This window comes from Palaemon carinicauda, chromosome 3 (assembly GCF_036898095.1).
Source record: "Palaemon carinicauda isolate YSFRI2023 chromosome 3, ASM3689809v2, whole genome shotgun sequence".
Taxonomy (NCBI): domain Eukaryota; kingdom Metazoa; phylum Arthropoda; class Malacostraca; order Decapoda; family Palaemonidae; genus Palaemon; species Palaemon carinicauda.
The window spans coordinates 162396918-162417312 of NC_090727.1; the positions used below are offsets into that span (position 1 = coordinate 162396918).

The following is a 20395-nucleotide window of genomic DNA, read 5'->3' on the forward strand; positions in this document are numbered from 1 at the left end:
ATACTGTTCTGGAAAGAGGTACACGAATGACCTACACATCTTGAATCATGTGGGTCAATATGGATATTTTTACTCGCATGACCAACAATGGCTAAATAATTCTCCAGAATCTATTACCAAATTTTCTGAATTAATTAAAACTCCCTTTTGAAGACTAACTGAATTGGAACTGAAGAGGACGGGGGGGGGGGGGGGGGCTCTTAAAACATCAAGGAACTCTCGCATGAAGATTTGGGATGGCATATATTGGTAAAAAAAAAGAAAAGAAATTGTTCATATTTTGATAAATTAGAAAGGCCCGTCCCAATTGGTTACAATAAGACCGCACTTTTTAAAACTAACCATATTTTCGACAAATTTATCAACCGAAACATTACGAAATCGGTCATAGAATTTACCACTTAAAACTAGTTCCAGTTTCAATAGAAATTTATCAACAAAAAATATAAACAAACTTGTGAACAAAAATTAACATTTCACTAAGGGTTATATAGTAAGTGGGGAAAACACCTTTGCAGCAACAGCTGCAATAAACCGTTAAAACTTGCGGCGTCTTAACTACATTGAGATTTCCCCGTAGACCCAATATAACATTTCGCCTTCAACTGCTTTATATGATTAAGGGTTATTATACCTTGAATCTTCAATCTAACTTTACTTATAGACTCAGAGTGACCTGCATTAAAGTGCACGACTTGAATTGCAACTAATCATGGCGGGTTGTGGTTAAATAAACCTCAAAATATTAAATATCCCATCGTATAAGTGTGAACATTTGAAGATGCATTTAACGATCCGAAAATCAAAATTAATAAAAATTCGAAACATTCTTTACACTTTACCTAAAAAAAAATGCATTAAACTGGGTGGCATGTGGAAGAAAATTCCTTGCGAATTTAATTACCATTAAAACATTGCCATTATCGAGACAAGAAAAATCTAACTATAGTAATAAACAATACAAAAATCACAAAACATTTTACACGCCAATAACTTGACTACTTACATTACGATCATCCGATCATGACGGCGGTTCCAGGCCAAAAGGCAGAGTTTCGTTCCTTGCCCACAAACCTAAAGAAAACAAGGAGTCAGTAGTCAGGAACTTGCACTTTCCAAGCATGGATATATTCGCTTTGGTGTCCGTGGACAAGTAACGCCATCTATGTTTACATTTTCCAGTTACTATTGCTTAGCCATGCTCTCGATTTTTATTTTCTGAGTTAAATTTCTAGTAACAATTCCACCTTTTCGACATGTAGAGTTTATATATATATATATATATATATATATATATATATATATATATATATATATATATATATATATATATATATACCATTCGATACAAAGCAATTTTTCCGTTTTACAAAATGAACATCGGGACCTCGATCATTTACAGACTTAGATGCTATGAACATGTTTGAAATAATTTGCTAATTCGAATTGAATTTTGTTCATTTTGGTTACGAGTGCATTTATATGAATATATAATAACAGCTAAGGAATGTAAATTAACACATTGTAGGCTAGGCTGCACTTATACATACATACATACATATATATATATATATATATATATATATATATATATATATATATATATATATATGAATGAGAGAGAGAGAGAGAGAGAGAGAGAGAGAGAGAGAGAGAGAGAGAGAGAGAGAGAGAGAGAGAGAGAGAGAGAGAGGTCATATTTGGTGAATTCATATCCTTTACGTTTTTTAATCTTGTAAACTGAAATATCTTAATGTAAACATGACTAAAAAGTATGAAAATTTATATATATATATATATATATATATATATATATATATATATATATATACACACACACACACACACACACACACACATATATATATATATATATATATATATATATATATATATATATATATATATAACGTTTAGCCTACCCGTAACTTTAAGCCCCAAATACACGGTCAATGAAGACGGTACAATATCCATGTTTGTGCAAGCATATCCGTTTTGAGTGAGTGTGATTGAGTGTGTGCTAACACTCAATCACTCCCACTCACAAAGGATATGCTTGCACAAACACAGACAATTGTACAATCCTGATTGACAGTGTATTTGAACCTTTAGACTTTCTCGAATGATCTGATTGACTGATTGGTTTAGAGATCTCTGGCATCCTGATAACGAAGGTCTTTGCGAATTATCTGGTCTCAATATTTATTTCGACAAACAGATACACTGAAGATAACTCTTTGGTTATCCTGTTTTGTACATCTTTGCTCTGAAATTCTTCGACGCATCGAAAAGGTACTAAGATTGACAGACAAAACTCACGACGCATTTTTCAAATGTTCCAAATATAAAAGTATTAACCCTGGATTTCTTCAAGCACTCTGGATATTATTATTATTATTATTATTATTATCATTATTATTATTATTAGCTAAGCTACGATCCTAGTTGGAAAAGCAGGATGCTATAAGCTCAAGGACTCCAACATGGAAAAATAGCCCAGTGAGGAAAGGAAATAAGGAAATAAATAACCTATATAAAAAGTAATAAAAATACAATAAAATATTTTAAGAAAAGTAAAAACATTGAAAAAATAAAATACTTTAAGAACAAAACAACATCAAAACAGATCTCTCAAACATAAACTATAAAAAGAGACACGTATCGTTTAGACCTTAGAGTATCTTTTACTATTAATAGATTTACAGAATTGACTGGCGTAACAAAACAAAAGACTATCAACGTTGATTTACCCTAGCAAAATAGTTATGATAATCATATAACTCCGCTTAGAAATTACTTAGAATTTTAAGGCAATTGGTGTAAATAAATCACGAAAAAGATTAATTTTGTTATTCATCCACAATTTGGTTTTGCAGGAAACTGATTTTTTTACTAGTTACATGTAACTTCTGATCAGAACCTCCATACAATGAGAACTAATTATGTATCTTACCTGGTTAATTACTTCTATAAGTGATGAAGTTGTGGTGGCCCTGACTGGTAAACACCAGGCTGGGGTTCGAATCTCACTTAAGCTCGTTAGTTTCTTTGATCACTGCAACCCCACATTCCTTGTGAGCTAAGGATAGGGGGGTGGGGGCTATAGGTCTATATGCTGAGTTATCAGCAGCCATTGCCTGGCCCTCCTTGGTCCTAGATTGGGTGGAGAGGGGGCATGGGCGCTAATCATACGTATATATGGTCAGTCTCTAGGGCATTGTACTACTTAATAGGGCAATGTCACTGTCCCTTGCCTCTGCCATTCATGAGCGGCCTTTTTAAACATTTAAATAGATGTTGTCTTGAAATGTATTAAGCACTTGCAAAATAAACGTGGTAAAAATTCGAACCTACTAAATACTGTATGAAGGATGTATTCCAATCTTATATACACCATGAAAGTACAATGATGAGATAATATACGAATATAAAGTTTAAAAGGTTCTGGTTTCAGTTCCAGATTCATCAGAATAGATGCTCACCAGAATGTCAGTCGTTAGAGCCCAATCCACCACTGTGGTGCCCAACTACAGCAGCTTAAACTCACGGACCCGGGCTGGGATCGATCTGCTGCCATGCGATTGTTAGGCAAACACGTTACCACTGTACTAGCCATAAGGATCACATGAAGTATTGCAAATACTCTGAGTAAATGCTGTCTTTTAAAGTATACGAGATGGAAATAACTTTTAGAATATACTCCGGATGAAAGTGTTAAATATGTCTCTCGCGAATACACGCAGGTCTCAATGTGACCAGTTGCCTCTTTGCAAATATACATGAGATGTTGATATAGTTTTGCAAAATATAATTATCATCTCCTCCTACGCCCATTGACGCAAAGGGCCTCAGTTAGATTTCGCCAGTCGTCTCTATCTTGAGCTTTTAAATCTATATTTCTCAATTCATCATATCATACTTCAAGCTTCATAGTCCTCAGCCATGTCGGCCTGGGTTCTTCCAACTTTTCTAGTGCCTTGTGAAGCTCAGTTGAAATTTTGGTGGACTAATCTCTCTTGGGGAGTGCGAAGAGCATGCCCAAACCATCTCCATCTACCCCTCATCCACATTTGACACTCGTGTAATCTCTCTTATATTCGTGGTATGACAATTACAAAATATTCAACAGATTTTGTAGATTTAAGAACAAAGCCCTCAGAAGAATATTGGGAGTTAAATGGCAGGACAGGATTGTAAATTTGCAAAATATACACAGCGCAAATTTTCTTATTTAAAAAAATGTGGTACAGATACACTGATGTGAAATATGAGCTACTGAAATTGAGCTTAATATAAGCAGTGCAAATCGAGCTATGAAAAATGTAAGGAGAGCAAATACAATTTTGCAAACTATTCATATTGCAAATTCAATATTACAGACTAATCAGTGTGCAAATACAGCTTGGAAATACATGCAGTGCAAATGTATGTCTGCAAAACATATCCAGCCTAAATGTAGCATATGAAATATATTCCAATGAGAAATATATCTAGTGCAAATACATTATTCGTAAAATATGAGAAATATTTTCACTTTGCACACTCGAATAGATTTAATATTTTCTTTAAAATAAGGGACACTGATTGTAACATTTAGATTCAAGATTATTTTTGGATTATATTACAATAATTTTCTCCTATTGTTCGGGCAGAATAAAGCTGTTAATAATGTACAGTAAATCTTAACAGTCTGGCAATTTGATGCAAATCAGATCTAGAAAGAATCAATAAAAATAAATATAATCAACAAGTAAAATTTAATTCTTTATTTGCACCACTATTGATTCCATTAAAATTCTTGTTAATGAATATGAAAATCTACGATTTTCCCGTTTTACTCTATATTTAGTAAGACCCTCTCGGAGGGGGGATACCTTAACGTGGTGAAAGGGTTTCTGCATCGTAATGATCAGCAACGCTGTACTAGTCAAGGCCACACATACTAGATTGGTTTGCTGTGAACGATCAGACAAAAATCTCCCAACATCACCAATCCACACTGACGAGCGTGGTGATGAAACTGGCCAAACCCCAGACACGAATAAGGACATGTCTGAGGCCTTTGTCCAGCAGTGGACCAGAAACGACAACATTTGCTGTTGTTGATGCTGTTGCTTTGTATCTAATAGGAGCCGGAAATATAAGTTATTTATCCAAAGCGAAGTGCAGTTTGATTAGATTTCGGGGTAACTTATCTATTGTTTTTGTCTTGTTTATTTTGTTTCTAGTGGAACCATCAGTGTGAGTGGATGTGAGCAGGAGACAGGTGACTGTAACATCACGAGTTAAACTGTCCGGACTGACAGTCAATAAACTGCTATTTAAATTCCACAGTTGTTTGGCAACGATGAAAATCCCGAGGGTTTTTAATCTAGGGAATATGGTGTGGAGCCGGGACCGGGGACGACTTCAAACGCCGTGAGTCAATGGGCGGTATTCATAAAGAAAAGGATATGCTTATACTTGCAAAATATGAAGTAAATCCTTCTACTTGTATTCATAAACATTTCAGGCAAAAGCTTCTACTTTTAGAGCAAAAGCATATCCTTATAATCACATAAAAGTAAATGGTTAAACATAAAGCAGACCCGAGCATATGCTTCGAAAAAGCTGAGTCTGGTCAGTAGCAGACTGCATTTGAAGAGAAAGGTTGTTCTGGCCGATTCTCAGCACGATGGCAGATTTTGTGGATGTGAGGCATGTTAAACAATACATGCCCCGTTTACCCACACTTGATCGTGATTTCAAGATGTTATTCCGTTTTGAAGAACAAAATGTACAGTGGCTTGCGGACAGATATCTTGTCCACACCTGGAATCTCGATGAAATATCAAGGTTAAGACATAACTTGGTGATATGCATTTTACATTTGCTTTTGCATGTATAAACACTTGGGAGAATACGAAGGCTGCTGTATTTAGGGATGTATGTATGTACAAACAGTATGTATGTATATATGTATGTATATATATATATATATATATATATATATATATATATATATATACATAATATATAATATATTTATATATATATATATATATATATATATATATATATATATATATAATATATATATATATATATATATATATATATATATATATGTGTGTGTGTGTGTGTGTGTGTGTGTGTGTACAGTACATGCAAATATACTGTATTCATATATGAATATAGTTTATATATATATATATATATATATATATATATATATATATATATATGTATGTATTATATGTATATGTATGTATATATTATATATATGTATATGTATGTATATATATGTATATATGTATGTATATATATGTATATATACATCGTATAAATATACATATATACACAGAATATTTATATACTGCAAAAGCTTATATTCATGCATGTATATACACGCATATAAACTCTCTCTCTCTCTCTCTCTCTCTCTCTCTCTCTCTCTCTCTCTCTCTCTATATATATATATATATATATATATATATATATATATATATATAGATTGTTCTAAATCCCAAACCTGAAATAATTTAGCAGAAATAAACTATTTCAATTCGGTTTGCTTTAAACCTCAATAACCCTTCGCCCTTCGTCCGGGTGTCTTAGAGTTTCATTCAAACTGCAAAGTTGAACGTTTAGCGTCTTCAAAACTTTTCAACTCAAATCCATAAATCAAATCACGTAGTTTATTATTATTATTATTATTATTATTATTATTATTATTATTATTATTATTGTTGTTGTTGTTGTTGTTGTTGTTGTTATTGTTGTTGTTGTTATAAAACAAGAATGGAATTTTTCGCGAGTCCTAAAAGAATTCGGAAGAAAATCTTCTCAGATTTCCAAATGGCTTCAGAAGAAATAGCCATAGACATAGCATGAATTCTGAATGCCTCCATAACGGAATCTCAGAACGGTATCAGAAGAAAACATTCCCGGATTTCCAAATGGCTTCAGAAAAAATAGCCATAGACTTAGCATGGAATTCTGAATGCCTCCAGAACGGAATCTCAGAACGGTTTCGGAAGAAAACTTTCCCGAATTTCCAAAAGTCCTCAAAGGACATAACCGTATACTTAACATGGATTTCTGAATGACTCCAGAACTGAAATTTCTAGAAGTCCTGAACAACTCCTCCCCGAGCTTCAAATGACATCTGAAGACCTGATCTTCATTTTTTCAAATGTAGCCTGCAACACCTCACATGATCTGTATGTAGCTGGCGAAATCTAACCAAGGAATTGCGCGTCAATAGGAGTAAGAGGAAATGAGTTGATGACTGGGAGAAGGATTTCACTTAACTCACAGAGATCGCGTTCTGGCGGAATAGGAAGCTGCCGGTAAGAATTATATGTTACGTCTTCGGAACACCATCAACTAAAGATGGTTTTGGTTGCTGCCGAAGTTGCCGATCGTTCGTTTTACATCGCCTGACCTATAGAAAGACACGAGATCTTCCGTTGGCAGCTGAGCTTTGAAGATCATAATGTATGCGCCTTGAAGGATCCTTTGCTTGGGCTTTTGCTACGATGTCTTATTAAGGGAGACTCTTGGAAAAAGTACGAGGCTTTGTATCGGTGCAAAAACGGATTGCGGGGAATGAGGATGGAGGCAGAATGGCTCAACTGAACGGTGAGTGACGTGTAGTTCTTCAACAGGATTGTCCCAAAATTCGCCATTGAAGTAAGGACATATCCAGACGACATTGGTAAATATATCATGTTGCTCGTCATTTACTTTGGCATGATAGTGTATACGGAGAAATCGATAGTAAATATAGGTAAAGAATAAATGCCTTCGATTTCCCTGAGGAATCTGACGGAGTGAGGACTCGCGGCACTGAAATCTCTTTTGAAATCTAGAAGGACACTGACGAACTAAGGAAAAGAGACAATGAAATCTCGAAAGAAACAGATAATCTCATGAAAGAAGATCTTGAAAACTAGAAGACAGGAGAGAACAGCGAAGAGGAGCCTCTAATGCCAGAGGTAAGACACCTAAAAATAGAGAGCCTCTAATGCTAGAAGTAAGGCACCTATAAATATAGATCGAAGACCCTCTAATGCTAAAAGTATGGAACCTAGAAATATATGTCAAAGAACTTCTAATGCTAGAAGTGTGGGAGCTAAAGAGAGAGGTCAAAGAACTTCTAATGTTAGAGGTGGAGGAGCTATAAAGAGAGGTCAAAGAACTTCTAATGCTGGAGGTAAGGGAGCTGAAAAGAGGTCAAAGAACTTCTCATGCTAGATGTGTGGGAGCTAAAAAGAGGTCAAAGAACTTCTGATGCTAGAGGTGTGGGAGCTAAAAAGAGGTCAAAGAACTTCTAATGCTAGAGGTGTGGGAGCTAAAAAGAGGTCAAAGCACTTTTAATGCTAGAGGTGTGGGAGCTAAAAAGAGGTCGAAGAACCTCTAATGCTAGAGGTGTGGGAGCTGAAAAGAGGTCAAAGAACTTCTAATGCATGGGGTGTGGGAGCTAAAAAGAGGTCAAAGAACCTCTAATGCTAGAGGTGTGGGAGCTAAAAAGAGGTCAAAGAACTTCCAATGCAAGGGGTGTGGGTGCTAAAAATATGTCAAAGATCCTCTAATGCAAGGGGTGTGGGAGCTAAAAAGAGGTCAAAGAACTTCTAATGCAAGGGGTGTGGGAGCTAAAAAGAGGTCAAAGATCTTCTAATGCAAGGGGTGTGGGAGCTAAAAAGAGGTCAAAGAACTTCTAATACAAGGGGTGGGGGAGCTAAAAAGAGGTCAAAGAACTTCCAATGCAAGGGGTGGGGGAGGTGAAAAGAGGTCAAATAACTTCTAATGCAAGGGGTGTGGGAGCTAAAAAGAGGTCAAAGAACTTCTAATGCAAGGGGTGGGGGAGCTAAAAAGAGGTCAAAGATCTTCTAATGCAAGGGGTGTGGGAGCTAAAAAGAGGTCAAAGAACTTCTAATGCAAGGGGTGGGGGAGCTGAAAAGAGGTCAAAGAACTTCTAATGCAATGGGTGTGGGACCTAAAAAGAGGTCAAAGAACTTCTAATGCAAGGGGTGTGGGAGCTAAAAAGAGGTCAAAGAACTTCTAATGCAAGGGGTGGGGGAGGTAAAAAGAGGTCAAAGAACTTCCAATGCAAAGGGTGGGGGAGGCAAAAAGAGGTCAAATAACTTCTAATGCAAGGGGTGTGGGAGCTAAAAAGAGGTCAAAGAACTTCTAATGCAAGGGGTGGGGGAGCTATAAAGATGTCAAAAAACTTCTAATGCAAGGGGTGTGGGAGCTAAAAAGATGTCAAAGAACTTCTAATGCAAGGGGTGGGGGAGCTAAAAAGAGGTCAAAGAACTTCTAATGCAAGGGGCGTGGGAGCTAAAAAAAGGTCAAAGAACTTCTAATGCAAGGGGTGGAGGAGCTAAAAAGAGGTCAAAGAACTTCTGATGCAAGGGGTGGGGAAGCTAAAAAGAGGTCAAAGAACTTCTAATGCAAGGGGTGTGGGAGCTAAAAAGAGGTCAAAGATCTTCTAATGCAAGGGGTGTGGGAGCTAAAAAGAGGTCAAAGAACTTCTAATGCAAGGGGTGGGGGAGGTAAAAAGAGGTCAAAACTTCCAATGCAAGGGGTGGGGGGGTAAAAAGAGGTCAAATAACTTATAATGCAAGGGGTGTGGGAGCTAAAAAGAGGTCAAAGAACTTCTAATACAAGGGGTGGGGGAGCTGAAAAAAGGTCAAAGAACTTCTAATGCAAGGGGTGTGGGAGCTAAAAAGAGGTCAAAGAACTTCTAATGCAAGAGGTGGGGGAGCTAAAAAGAGGTCAAAGAACTTCTAATGCAAGGGGTGTGGGAGCTAAAAAGAGGTCAAAGAACTTCTAATGCTAGAAGTGTGGGAGCTAAAGAGAGAGGTCAAAGAACTTCTAATATTAGAGGTGGAGGAGCTATAAAGAGAGGTCAAAGAACTTCTAATGCTTGAGGTAAGGGAGCTGAAAAGAAGTCAAAGAACTTCTAATGTTAGATGTGTGGGAGCTAAAGAGAGGTCAAAGAACTTCTAATGCTAAAGGCGTGGGAGCTGAAAAGAGGTCAAAGAACTTCTAATGCTAGAGGCATGGGAGCTAAAAAGAAGTCAAAGAACTTCTAATGCTAGAGGTGTGGGAGCTAAAAAGAAGTCAAAGAACTTCTAATGCTAGAGGTGTGGGAGCTAAAGAGAGATGTCAAAGAACTTCTAATGTTAGAGGTGGAGGAGCTATAAAGAGAGGTCAAAGAACTTCTAATGCTTGAGGAAAGGGAGCTGAAAAGAAGTCAAAGAACTTCTAATGCTAGAGGCGTGGGAGCTGAAAAGAGGTCAAAGAACTTCTAATGCTAGAGGCGTGGGAGGTAAAAAGAGGACAAAGAACTTCTAATGCTAGAGGTGTGGGAGCTACAAAGAAGTCAAAGAACTTCTAATGCTAGAGGTGTGGGAGCTAAAAAGAGGTCAAAGCACTTCTAATGCTAGAGGTGTGGGAGCTAAAAGAGGTCGAAGAACCTCTAATGCTAGAGGTGTGGGAGCTAAAAAGAGGTAAAAAAACTTCTAATGCAAGGGGTGTGGGAGCTAAAAAGAGGTCAAAGAACTTCTAATGCAAGGGGTGGGGGCGCTAAAAAGAGGTCAAAGAACTTCTAATGCAAGGGGTGGGGGAGGTAAAAAGAGGTCAAAGAACTTCTAATGCAAGGGGTGGGGGAGGTAAAAAGAGGTCAAAGAACTTCTAATGCAAGGGGTGGGGGAGGTAAAAAGAGGTCAAATAACTTCTAATGCAAGGAGTGTGGGAGCTAAAAAGAGGTCAAAGAACTTCTAATGCAAGGGGTGGGGGAGCTAAAAAGAGGTCAAAGAACTTCCAATGCAAGGGGTGGGGGAGGTAAAATGAGGTCAAATAACTTCTAATGCAAGGAGTGTGGGAGCTAAAAAGAGGTCAAAGAACTTCTAATGCAAGGGGTGGGGGAGCTAAAAAGAGGTCAAAGAACTTCTAATGCAAGGGGTGGGGGAGCTAAAAAGAGGTCAAAGAACTTCTGATGCAAGGGGTGGGGAAGCTAAAAAGAGGTCAAAGAACTTCTAATGCAAGGGGTGTGGGAGCTAAAAAGAGGTCAAAGATCTTCTAATGCAAGGGGTGTGGGAGCTAAAAAGAGGTCAAAGAACTTCTAATGCAAGGGGTGGGGGAGGTAAAAAGAGGTCAAAACTTCCAATGCAAGGGGTGGGGGGGTAAAAAGAGGTCAAATAACTTATAATGCAAGGGGTGTGGGAGCTAAAAAGAGGTCAAAGAACTTCTAATACAAGGGGTGGGGGAGCTGAAAAAAGGTCAAAGAACTTCTAATGCAAGGGGTGTGGGAGCTAAAAAGAGGTCAAAGAACTTCTAATGCAAGAGGTGGGGGAGCTAAAAAGAGGTCAAAGAACTTCTAATGCAAGGGGTGTGGGAGCTAAAAAGAGGTCAAAGAACTTCTAATGCTAGAAGTGTGGGAGCTAAAGAGAGAGGTCAAAGAACTTCTAATATTAGAGGTGGAGGAGCTATAAAGAGAGGTCAAAGAACTTCTAATGCTTGAGGTAAGGGAGCTGAAAAGAAGTCAAAGAACTTCTAATGTTAGATGTGTGGGAGCTAAAGAGAGGTCAAAGAACTTCTAATGCTAAAGGCGTGGGAGCTGAAAAGAGGTCAAAGAACTTCTAATGCTAGAGGCATGGGAGCTAAAAAGAAGTCAAAGAACTTCTAATGCTAGAGGTGTGGGAGCTAAAAAGAAGTCAAAGAACTTCTAATGCTAGAGGTGTGGGAGCTAAAGAGAGATGTCAAAGAACTTCTAATGTTAGAGGTGGAGGAGCTATAAAGAGAGGTCAAAGAACTTCTAATGCTTGAGGAAAGGGAGCTGAAAAGAAGTCAAAGAACTTCTAATGCTAGAGGCGTGGGAGCTGAAAAGAGGTCAAAGAACTTCTAATGCTAGAGGCGTGGGAGGTAAAAAGAGGACAAAGAACTTCTAATGCTAGAGGTGTGGGAGCTACAAAGAAGTCAAAGAACTTCTAATGCTAGAGGTGTGGGAGCTAAAAAGAGGTCAAAGCACTTCTAATGCTAGAGGTGTGGGAGCTAAAAGAGGTCGAAGAACCTCTAATGCTAGAGGTGTGGGAGCTAAAAAGAGGTAAAAAAACTTCTAATGCAAGGGGTGTGGGAGCTAAAAAGAGGTCAAAGAACTTCTAATGCAAGGGGTGGGGGCGCTAAAAAGAGGTCAAAGAACTTCTAATGCAAGGGGTGGGGGAGGTAAAAAGAGGTCAAAGAACTTCTAATGCAAGGGGTGGGGGAGGTAAAAAGAGGTCAAAGAACTTCTAATGCAAGGGGTGGGGGAGGTAAAAAGAGGTCAAATAACTTCTAATGCAAGGAGTGTGGGAGCTAAAAAGAGGTCAAAGAACTTCTAATGCAAGGGGTGGGGGAGCTAAAAAGAGGTCAAAGAACTTCCAATGCAAGGGGTGGGGGAGGTAAAATGAGGTCAAATAACTTCTAATGCAAGGAGTGTGGGAGCTAAAAAGAGGTCAAAGAACTTCTAATGCAAGGGGTGGGGGAGCTAAAAAGAGGTCAAAGAACTTCTAATGCAAGGGGTGGGGGAGGTAAAAAGAGGTCAAAGAACTTCCAATGCAAGGGTTGGGGGAGCTAAAAAGAGGTCAAAGATCTTCTAATGCAAGGGGTGTGGGAGCTAAAAAGAGGTCAAAGAACTTCGAATACAAGGAGTGGGGGAGCTAAAAAGAGGTCAAAGAACTTCCAATGCAAGGGGTGGGGGAGCTAAAAAGAGGTCAAATAACTTCTAATGCAAGGGTTGGGGAGCTAAAAAGAGGTCAAAGATCTTCTAATGCAAGGGGTGGGGGAGCTAAAAAAAGGTCAAAGAACTTCTAATGCAAGGGGTGGGGGAGCTAAAAAGAGGTCAAAGAACTTCCAATGCAAATGGTGGGGAAGCTAAAAAGAGGTCAAAGATCTTCTAATGCAAGGGGTGTGGGAGCTAAAAAGAGGTCAAAGAACTTCGAATACAAGGGGTGGGGGAGCTAAAAAGAGGTCAATGAACTTCCAATGCAAGGGGTGGGGGAGCTAAAAAGAGGTCAAATAAATTCTAATGCAAGGAGTGTGGGAGCTAAAAAGAGGTCAAAGATCTTCTAATGCAAGGGGTGTGGGAGCTAAAAAGAGGTCAAAGAACTTCTAATGCAAGGGGTGGGGGAGCTAAAAAGAGGTCAAAGAACTTCTAATGCAAGGGGTGTGGGAGCTAAAAAAAGGTCAAAGAACTTCTAATGCAAGGGGTGGGGGAGCTAAAAAGAGGTCAGAGAACTTCCAATGCAAGGGGTGGGGGAGCTAAAAAGAGGTCAAAGAACTTCTAATGCAAGGGGTGTGGGAGCTAAAAAGAGGTCAAAGATCTTCTAATGCAAGGGGTGTGGGAGCTAAAAAGAGGTCAAAGAACTTCTAATGCAAGGGGTGTGGGAGCTAAAAAGAGGTCAAAGATCTTCTAATGCAAGGGGTGTGGGAGCTAAAAAGAGGTCAAAGAACTTCTAATGCAAGGGGTGTGGGAGCTAAAAAGAGGTCAAAGAACTTCCAATGCAAGGGGTGGGGGAGCTAAAAAGAGGTCAAAGATCTTCTAATGCAAGGGGTGTGGGAGCTAAAAAGAGGTCAAAGAACTTCGAATACAAGGGGTGGGGGAGCTAAAAAGAGGTCAAAGAACTTCCAATGCAAAGGGTGGGGGAGGTAAAAAGAGGTCAAATAACTTCTAATGCAAGGAGTGTGGGAGCTAAAAAGAGGTCAAAGAACTTCTAATGCAAGGGGTGGGGGAGCTAAAAAGAGGTCAAAGAACTTCTAATGCAAGGGGTGTGGGAGCTAAAAAGAGGTCAAAGAACTTCTAATGCAAGGGGTGTGGGAGCTAAAAAGAGGCCAAAGATCTTCTAATGCAAGGGGTGTGGGAGCTAAAAAGAGGTCAAAGAACTTCTAATGCAAGGGGTGGGGGCGCTAAAAAGAGGTCAAAGAACTTCTAATGCAAAGGGTGGGGGAGCTAAAAAGAGAAGAACTTCTAATGCAAGGGGTGTGGGAGCTAAAAAGAGGTCAAAGAACTTCTAATGCAAGGGGTGTGGGAGCTAAAAAAGGGTCAAAGATCTTCTAATGCAAGGGGTGTGGGAGCTAAAAGAGGTCAAAGAACTTCTAATGCAAGGGGTGGGGGAGCTAAAAAGAGGTCAAAGAACTTCTAATGCAAGGGGTAGGGGAGCTAAAAAGAGGTCAAAGAACTTCTAATGCAAGGGATGTGGGAGCTAAAAAGAGGTCAAAGAACTTCTAATGCAAGGGGTGTGGGAGCTAAAAAGAGGTCAAAGATCTTCTAATGCAAGGGGTGTGGGAGCTAAAAAGAGGTCAAAGAACTTCTAATGCAAGGGGTGTGGGAGCTAAAAAGAGGTCAAAGAACTTCTAATGCAAGGGGTGTGGGAGCTAAAAAGAGGTCAAAGATCTTCTAATGCAAGGGGTGTGGGAGCTAAAAAGAGGTCAAAGAACTTCTAATGCAAGGGGTGTGGGAGCTAAAAGGAGGTCAAAGATTTTCTAATGCAAGGGGTGTGGGAGGTAAAAAGAGGTCAAAGAACTTCTAATGCAAGGGGTGGGGGGAGCTAAAAAGAGGTCAAAGAACTTCTAATGCAAGGGGAGGGGGAGCTAAAAAGAGGTAAAAGAACTTCTAATGCAAGGAGTGTGGGAGCTAAAAAGAGGTCAAAGAACTTCTAATGCAAGGGGTGGGGGGAGCTAAAAAGAGGTCAAATAACTTCTAATGCAAGGAGTATGGGAGCTAAAAAGAGGTCAAAGAACTTCTAATGCAAGGGGTGGGAGAGCTAAAAAGAGGTCAAAGAACTTCTAATGCAAGGGGTGGGGGAGCTAAAAAGAGGTCAAAGAACTTCCAATGCAAGGGGTAGGGGAGGTAAAAAGAGGTCAAAGAACTTCTAATGCAAGGGGTGGGGGAGCTAAAAAGAGGTCAAAGAACTTCTAATGCAAGGGGTGTGGGAGCTAAAAAGAGGTCAAAAAACTTCTAATGCAAGGGGTGGGGGAGCTAAAAAGAGGTCAAAGAACTTCTAATGCAAGGGGTGGTGGAGCTAAACAAAGGTAAAAAAACTTCTAATACAAGGGGTGGGGAAGCTAAAAAGAGGTCAAAGAACTTCTAATGCAAGGGGTGTGGGAGCTAAAAAAAGGTCAAAGAACTTTTAATACAAGGGGTGGGGAAGCTAAAAAGAGATCAAAGATCTTCTTAGACAAGGGGTGTGGGAGCTAAAAAGAGGTCAAAGAAATTCTAATGCAAGGGGTGGGGGAGCTAAAAAGAGGTCAAAGAACTTCCAATGCAAGGGGTGGGGGAGGCAAAAAGAGGTCAAATAACTTCTAATGCAAGGGGTGGGGGAGCTAAAAAGAGGTCAAAGAACCTAATGCAAGGGGTGGGGGAGCTAAAAAGATGTCAAAGAACTTCTAATGCAAGGGGTGGGGGAGCTAAAAAGAGGTCAAAGAACTTCTAATGCAAGGGATGTGGGAGCTAAAAAAAGGTCAAAGAACTTCTAATACAAGGGGTGGGGAAGCTAAAAAGAGGTCAAAGATATTCTAATGCAAGGGGTGTGGGAGCTAAAAAGAGGTCAAAGATCTTCTAATGCAAGGGGTGTGGGAGCTAAAAAGAGGTCAAAGAACTTCTAATGCAAGGGGTGTGGGAGCTAAAAAGAGGTCAAAGATCTTCTAATGCAAGGGGTGTGGGAGCTAAAAAGAGGTCAAAGAACTTCTAATGCAAGGGGTGGGGGAGCTAAAAAGAGGTCAAAGAACTTCCAATGCAAGGGGTGGGGGAGGTAAAAAGAGGTCAAATAACTTCTAATGCAAGGGGTGTGGGAGCTAAAAAGAGGTCAAAGAACTTCTAATGCAAGGGGTGGGGGAGCTAAAAAGAGGTCAAAGAACTTCTAATGCAAGGGGTGTGGGAGCTAAAAAGAGGTCAAAGAACTTCTAATGCAAGGGGTTGGGGAGCTAAAAAAGAAGTCAAAGAACTTCTAATGCAAGGGGTGGGGTAGCTAAAAAGAGGTCAAAGAACTTCTAATGCAAGGGGGGTGGGAGCTAAAAAAAAGGTCAAAGATCTTCTAATACAAGGGGTGGGGAAGCTAAAAAGAGGGCAAAGAACTTCTAATGCAAGGGGTGGGGGAGGTAAAAAGAGGTCAAAGAACTTCCAATGCAAGGGGTGGGGGAGGTAAAAAGAGGTCAAAGAACTTCTAATGCAAGGGGTGTGGGAGCTAAAAAGAGGTCAAAGATCTTCTAATGCAAGGGGTTGGGGAGCTAAAAAAGAGGTGAAAGAACTTCTAATGCAAGGGATGGGGGAGGTAAAAAGAGGTCAAAGAACTTCTAATGCAAGGGGTGTGGGAGCTAAAAAAAGGTCAAAGAACTTCTAATACAAGGGGTGGGGAAGCTAAAAAGAGGTCAAAGAACTTCTAATGCAAGGGGTGGGGAAGCTAAAAAGAGGTCAAAGATCTTCTAATGCAAGGGGTGTGGGAGCTAAAAAGAGGTCAAAGATCTTCTAATGCAAGGCGTTGGGAGCTAAAAAAGAGGTCAAAGAACTTTAATGCAAGGGGTGGGGAAGCTAAAAAGAGGTCAAAGATCTTCTAATGCAAGGGGTGTGGGAGCTAAAAAGAGGTCAAAGATCTTCTAATGCAAGGGGTTGGGGAGCTAAAAAAGAGGTCAAAGAACTTCTAATGCAAGGGGTGGGGAAGCTAAAAAGAGGTCAAAGATCTTCTAATGCAAGGGGTGTGGGAGCTAAAAAGAGGTCAAAGATCTCCTAATGCAAGGGGTTGGGGAGCTAAAAAAGAGGTCAAAGAACTTCTAATACAAGGGGTGGGGGATAGATGTCGCCAGCGAGGCTTTGGGGAAGGCGCGGCGGCGTCTGTGTTCTTTCTGATGCGTAAACTTAATTGAATACAAGTAAAAACAGGGCATTAAATACGTATTATAAATACTAAACTCTTTCTTATCCTGACAGCATAAATGAAATCTTACAAGTTCCAACATGTAACTAAGCGCTCCCGAAACACGAGTCAACCTTATACTTTTGCTTGGAGGATATCCTCGCAAGTATAAGGTAGAAGTACAAGGATATCCTTCGTTTCAATGACTACCTCTTAATGCCATTGCAATGGAAGCATGAGCGATGAAAAGTTTTAGAATAAAAAAAAAAATAAGGGCAAAGAGTAGGGTTGTGGTGGCCTATTGGTAACGTCCTTGTCTAGCGGTCTGCTGGACGGGAGATCGAGTCCCGCTCGAACTCGATAGTTTTTTGTAGTGTCTGCATCCTTACTATCCTTGTGAGCTAATGATGGGGGATTTGGGGAAGCCGATAGGTCTATTTGCTGAGTCATAAGAAGCAATTACCTTCCTACAGTGAACCGCGTGAGGTACAATGACGGCTCTACGGGCTGCAAGACTAGAGGAGAATCTGCTGTTCACATTGTCGTTACATACAGGTCAATTAGCGATTAGAAATAGCATGGCCAAAGACTGTTTAAACTATCATTGATTTACTACTGAACGCAACCCGTCAAAATTGAAGGTTAAATACTAAGATATACGCAAACACAGCCCTCTCTCACCAAGGTATGACTGCTCTCTTACACTGAAAGGAATCGCTAGACGCATAACTACTACTATCCGATCTCTACCTGCTCCTTGGTTAGGGGAGAGGAAGTGGTCTTATCCTAGTGAGAGGGGTTACCAAGAGAGGAGTACACTCGGAAACCACAACTACCGTGTTGTAGTTAGGGGAGGGAGAGGGGGAGGGGGAGTGTGAGGGAAGGGTCGAATGTGTGCGCGTTTGTGTATAACATCTAAATATTTAGATGTCATTCTGACGGGTCGCGTAAACCATTTGTGGAATTTTTGCTGACATTGAAACGTAATTCGGTACCCAAACCATAAAAAAATGCACATTTAAACCATATAGGTTCAATAATCATTTATTGTATAAATGGTAAAGAAGTCAATCTTTGCCAAGTACCAAAAGTTGTAGCCAAGTCATGGTCTAAAGAATGTCAACTCGAATAAAAACATTTTTGATAAACAGTTATTTGAGCCATTCTCTAACTATAGTCCATTTCTTTTAGCGAGTCATATTTGCACCGACTCGCAACGGTGCCCTTTTAGCTCGGAAAATTTTCCTGGTCGCTGATTGGTTTGAATTATCTTGTCCAACCAATCAGCGATCAGGAAACTTTTCCGAGCTAAAAGGGCACCACTACAAGTCGGTGCAAATATGACTCGCTAAAAGAAATGGACTATAGACTAACGTTATGGTTCGCTCCATGACGTCCTCTGAATTTTATTATTATTATTATTATTATTATTATTATTACTAGCCATGCTACATCCCTAGTTGGAAAAGCAAGAAGCTATAAGTACAAAGGCCTCCAACAGCGAAAAATAGCCCAGCGAAGAAAGGATATAATGAAATAAAACAAACGACGAAAAAGAATTAACAATAAATTATTTTAAGAACAGTAACATCAAAACAGATATGCCATTATGCTTAATTATGATTTTATGAATGAATAATTAACATTTACATGTCAAAATGTTACCGTCTTTTGGTCTTGAAATTCTTTTCTTTCAATTTTATAGTGGAATCTCCCAACTCTCTTCGATACTTACTTTTACTTTTCTTTTACGGGTTTATTTCTCGCCCTCCGTCAGACACTAAAAGTCTGTTCAGGCGGGCCTTGGTGTGGGAAAAAATAATTTCTTTCCAGTTAATATTTTGCTCTGTATCTTATCAGTTATTTCGCTGGCATTTGTATTCAGGTTTAATAGTTTTCAGGTCACTATTATAGCACTTTCTAAAAAGATAAGTCTTCAGGTTTTTCTTGAAAGCTGCCACATTTTTGCTATTCTTGACATCGAGTGGATACCGGTATTACTAAGAGGATTTTCATCCTCTCACAAATAATACATCAAAGCCTCATTGAACATTGCTTCATTTGTAACCCAGAACAAGGCAAAATGTCTTACTTCGCATGCTGGGGCGTCAATGGGGCGGATATAAATACCGGAAAGACCGCAATCATAGCGCCCTACCAAAGACGGAATTATATTCTACGAAACTCGCTTTTGAATAATTACAGGCTGCATAATTCCAGGCTCTTTGGCGATTTCCGTCATGGCGTCATTCTTTTTCTGACGATAATGATTTCGCGTAACTATTCATTACGTTTCTAAAACGGGCTGGGAAAAACGAGCAGCGGAGAACCGTTTGTAAGGGTTCGAGACTTCGAGTCTCTTTGTTCGAGCGTGATGGCTCTAGAGGGCCTGGTTTGGGGTGGGGCGTTTGGACTATTTCCTATTATAGGGCCGTAGTTGTCGATGGTAGAGGGGAAAACTGCTTAATAAATGTTGCTTTGTCGTAATTTCAGCCGGGTTTAATGTTCTTTGTATAGTTGCCTGCGAAAGTTATGTATGCACCCCTGGCTGTGTCGTCTGTTTGGTAGTTACTTCCGCCAATGAAGTTGAGAGGATGTTATGTTTTAGCCACTGTTTGGCCGTTTGTTTGTGTGTGAACAACTTCCTGACGACAATTTTACTCCTAGAGTAGTGAAACTTTCAGGGATTAATGGCTATGTTGAGACGTGGAAGTGATTCAATTTTGAAAGTCCTAGGTCAAAGGTAAAGGTCAAGCACAAGGTCGAGAAATAAGCTGCCGTGGTGGAGGTCTGTGCTCTACTTAGTGCCTCCTCTAGTTCACTTATTTATTTGTGAGGAAAATTACACAAGAAATATGGTATCAATTTTGACCAAACTTGGTAGTCATTTTGGGTATGACCCAAGAGTGAATCAGTAACATTTTGGATAAAGTACATCAATGTACAAGTACGGAGCAATACTTTGAAAATAATAAAAATTTTTATTTTTTGTTTGTGAACGACAATACGTAAAAACTACTAAACCAATTTCAACAAAACTTAGCGACCATGTGGCGAATAGCCCAAAGAAAAATTCATTAGATTTTGAAGAAAATACATCGAAGTACAAATACGTAGTGGAGTTAGGACGCAGGGTTTAAACTCGAGCATGTGCTATGTGGCCATTCACCTTGAATGCTGTTGCTTTTTACCTTAGATTTCCTTAAAACTTCTAATTTCCTTAAATTTAATCTAGTGAAACCCAAATGACCTCAGAATTACCTTGAAACCATGAAAATTACCTCAATCTAAGGTAACTACCTTAAAAGTTTAAACCGTAGCTAGGAGAAAAATAAGACTGCTTGGCGAGGCGAAGGCATGCTCTCTACTGAGTGCCCCTCTTCTTCTTCTTCTTTGTCTACATCTTTTCCCACTTCTATGCGGGGTTGATGTTTCTGGCCAGCTCTCTCCATCTAGCATTAATCTTATTCTGATAATATTCACTGTCCATATTGGTTTTGGCTAATTTTTCATGGCTGGAT

The 20395-nt window shown here is 39.4% G+C and overlaps 1 protein-coding gene across 2 annotated transcripts in view; it reads right to left on the reverse strand.

The window, feature by feature from the left end:
* LOC137638749 (uncharacterized) overlaps window positions 1–20395 on the reverse strand; it is a 183783-nt gene that overhangs the window by 14019 nt on the left and 149369 nt on the right. Inside the window, exon 1 of one of the 2 annotated variants that reach the window (XM_068371093.1) lies at window positions 1007–1121. The exons of the other annotated variant lie outside the window; for it this stretch is intronic. The gene's annotated coding sequence lies outside the window, so the exon portion shown is untranslated. Of the gene's footprint in view, window positions 1–1006; window positions 1122–20395 lie in introns of those variants that run through there. 2 annotated transcript variants of the gene reach the window in all.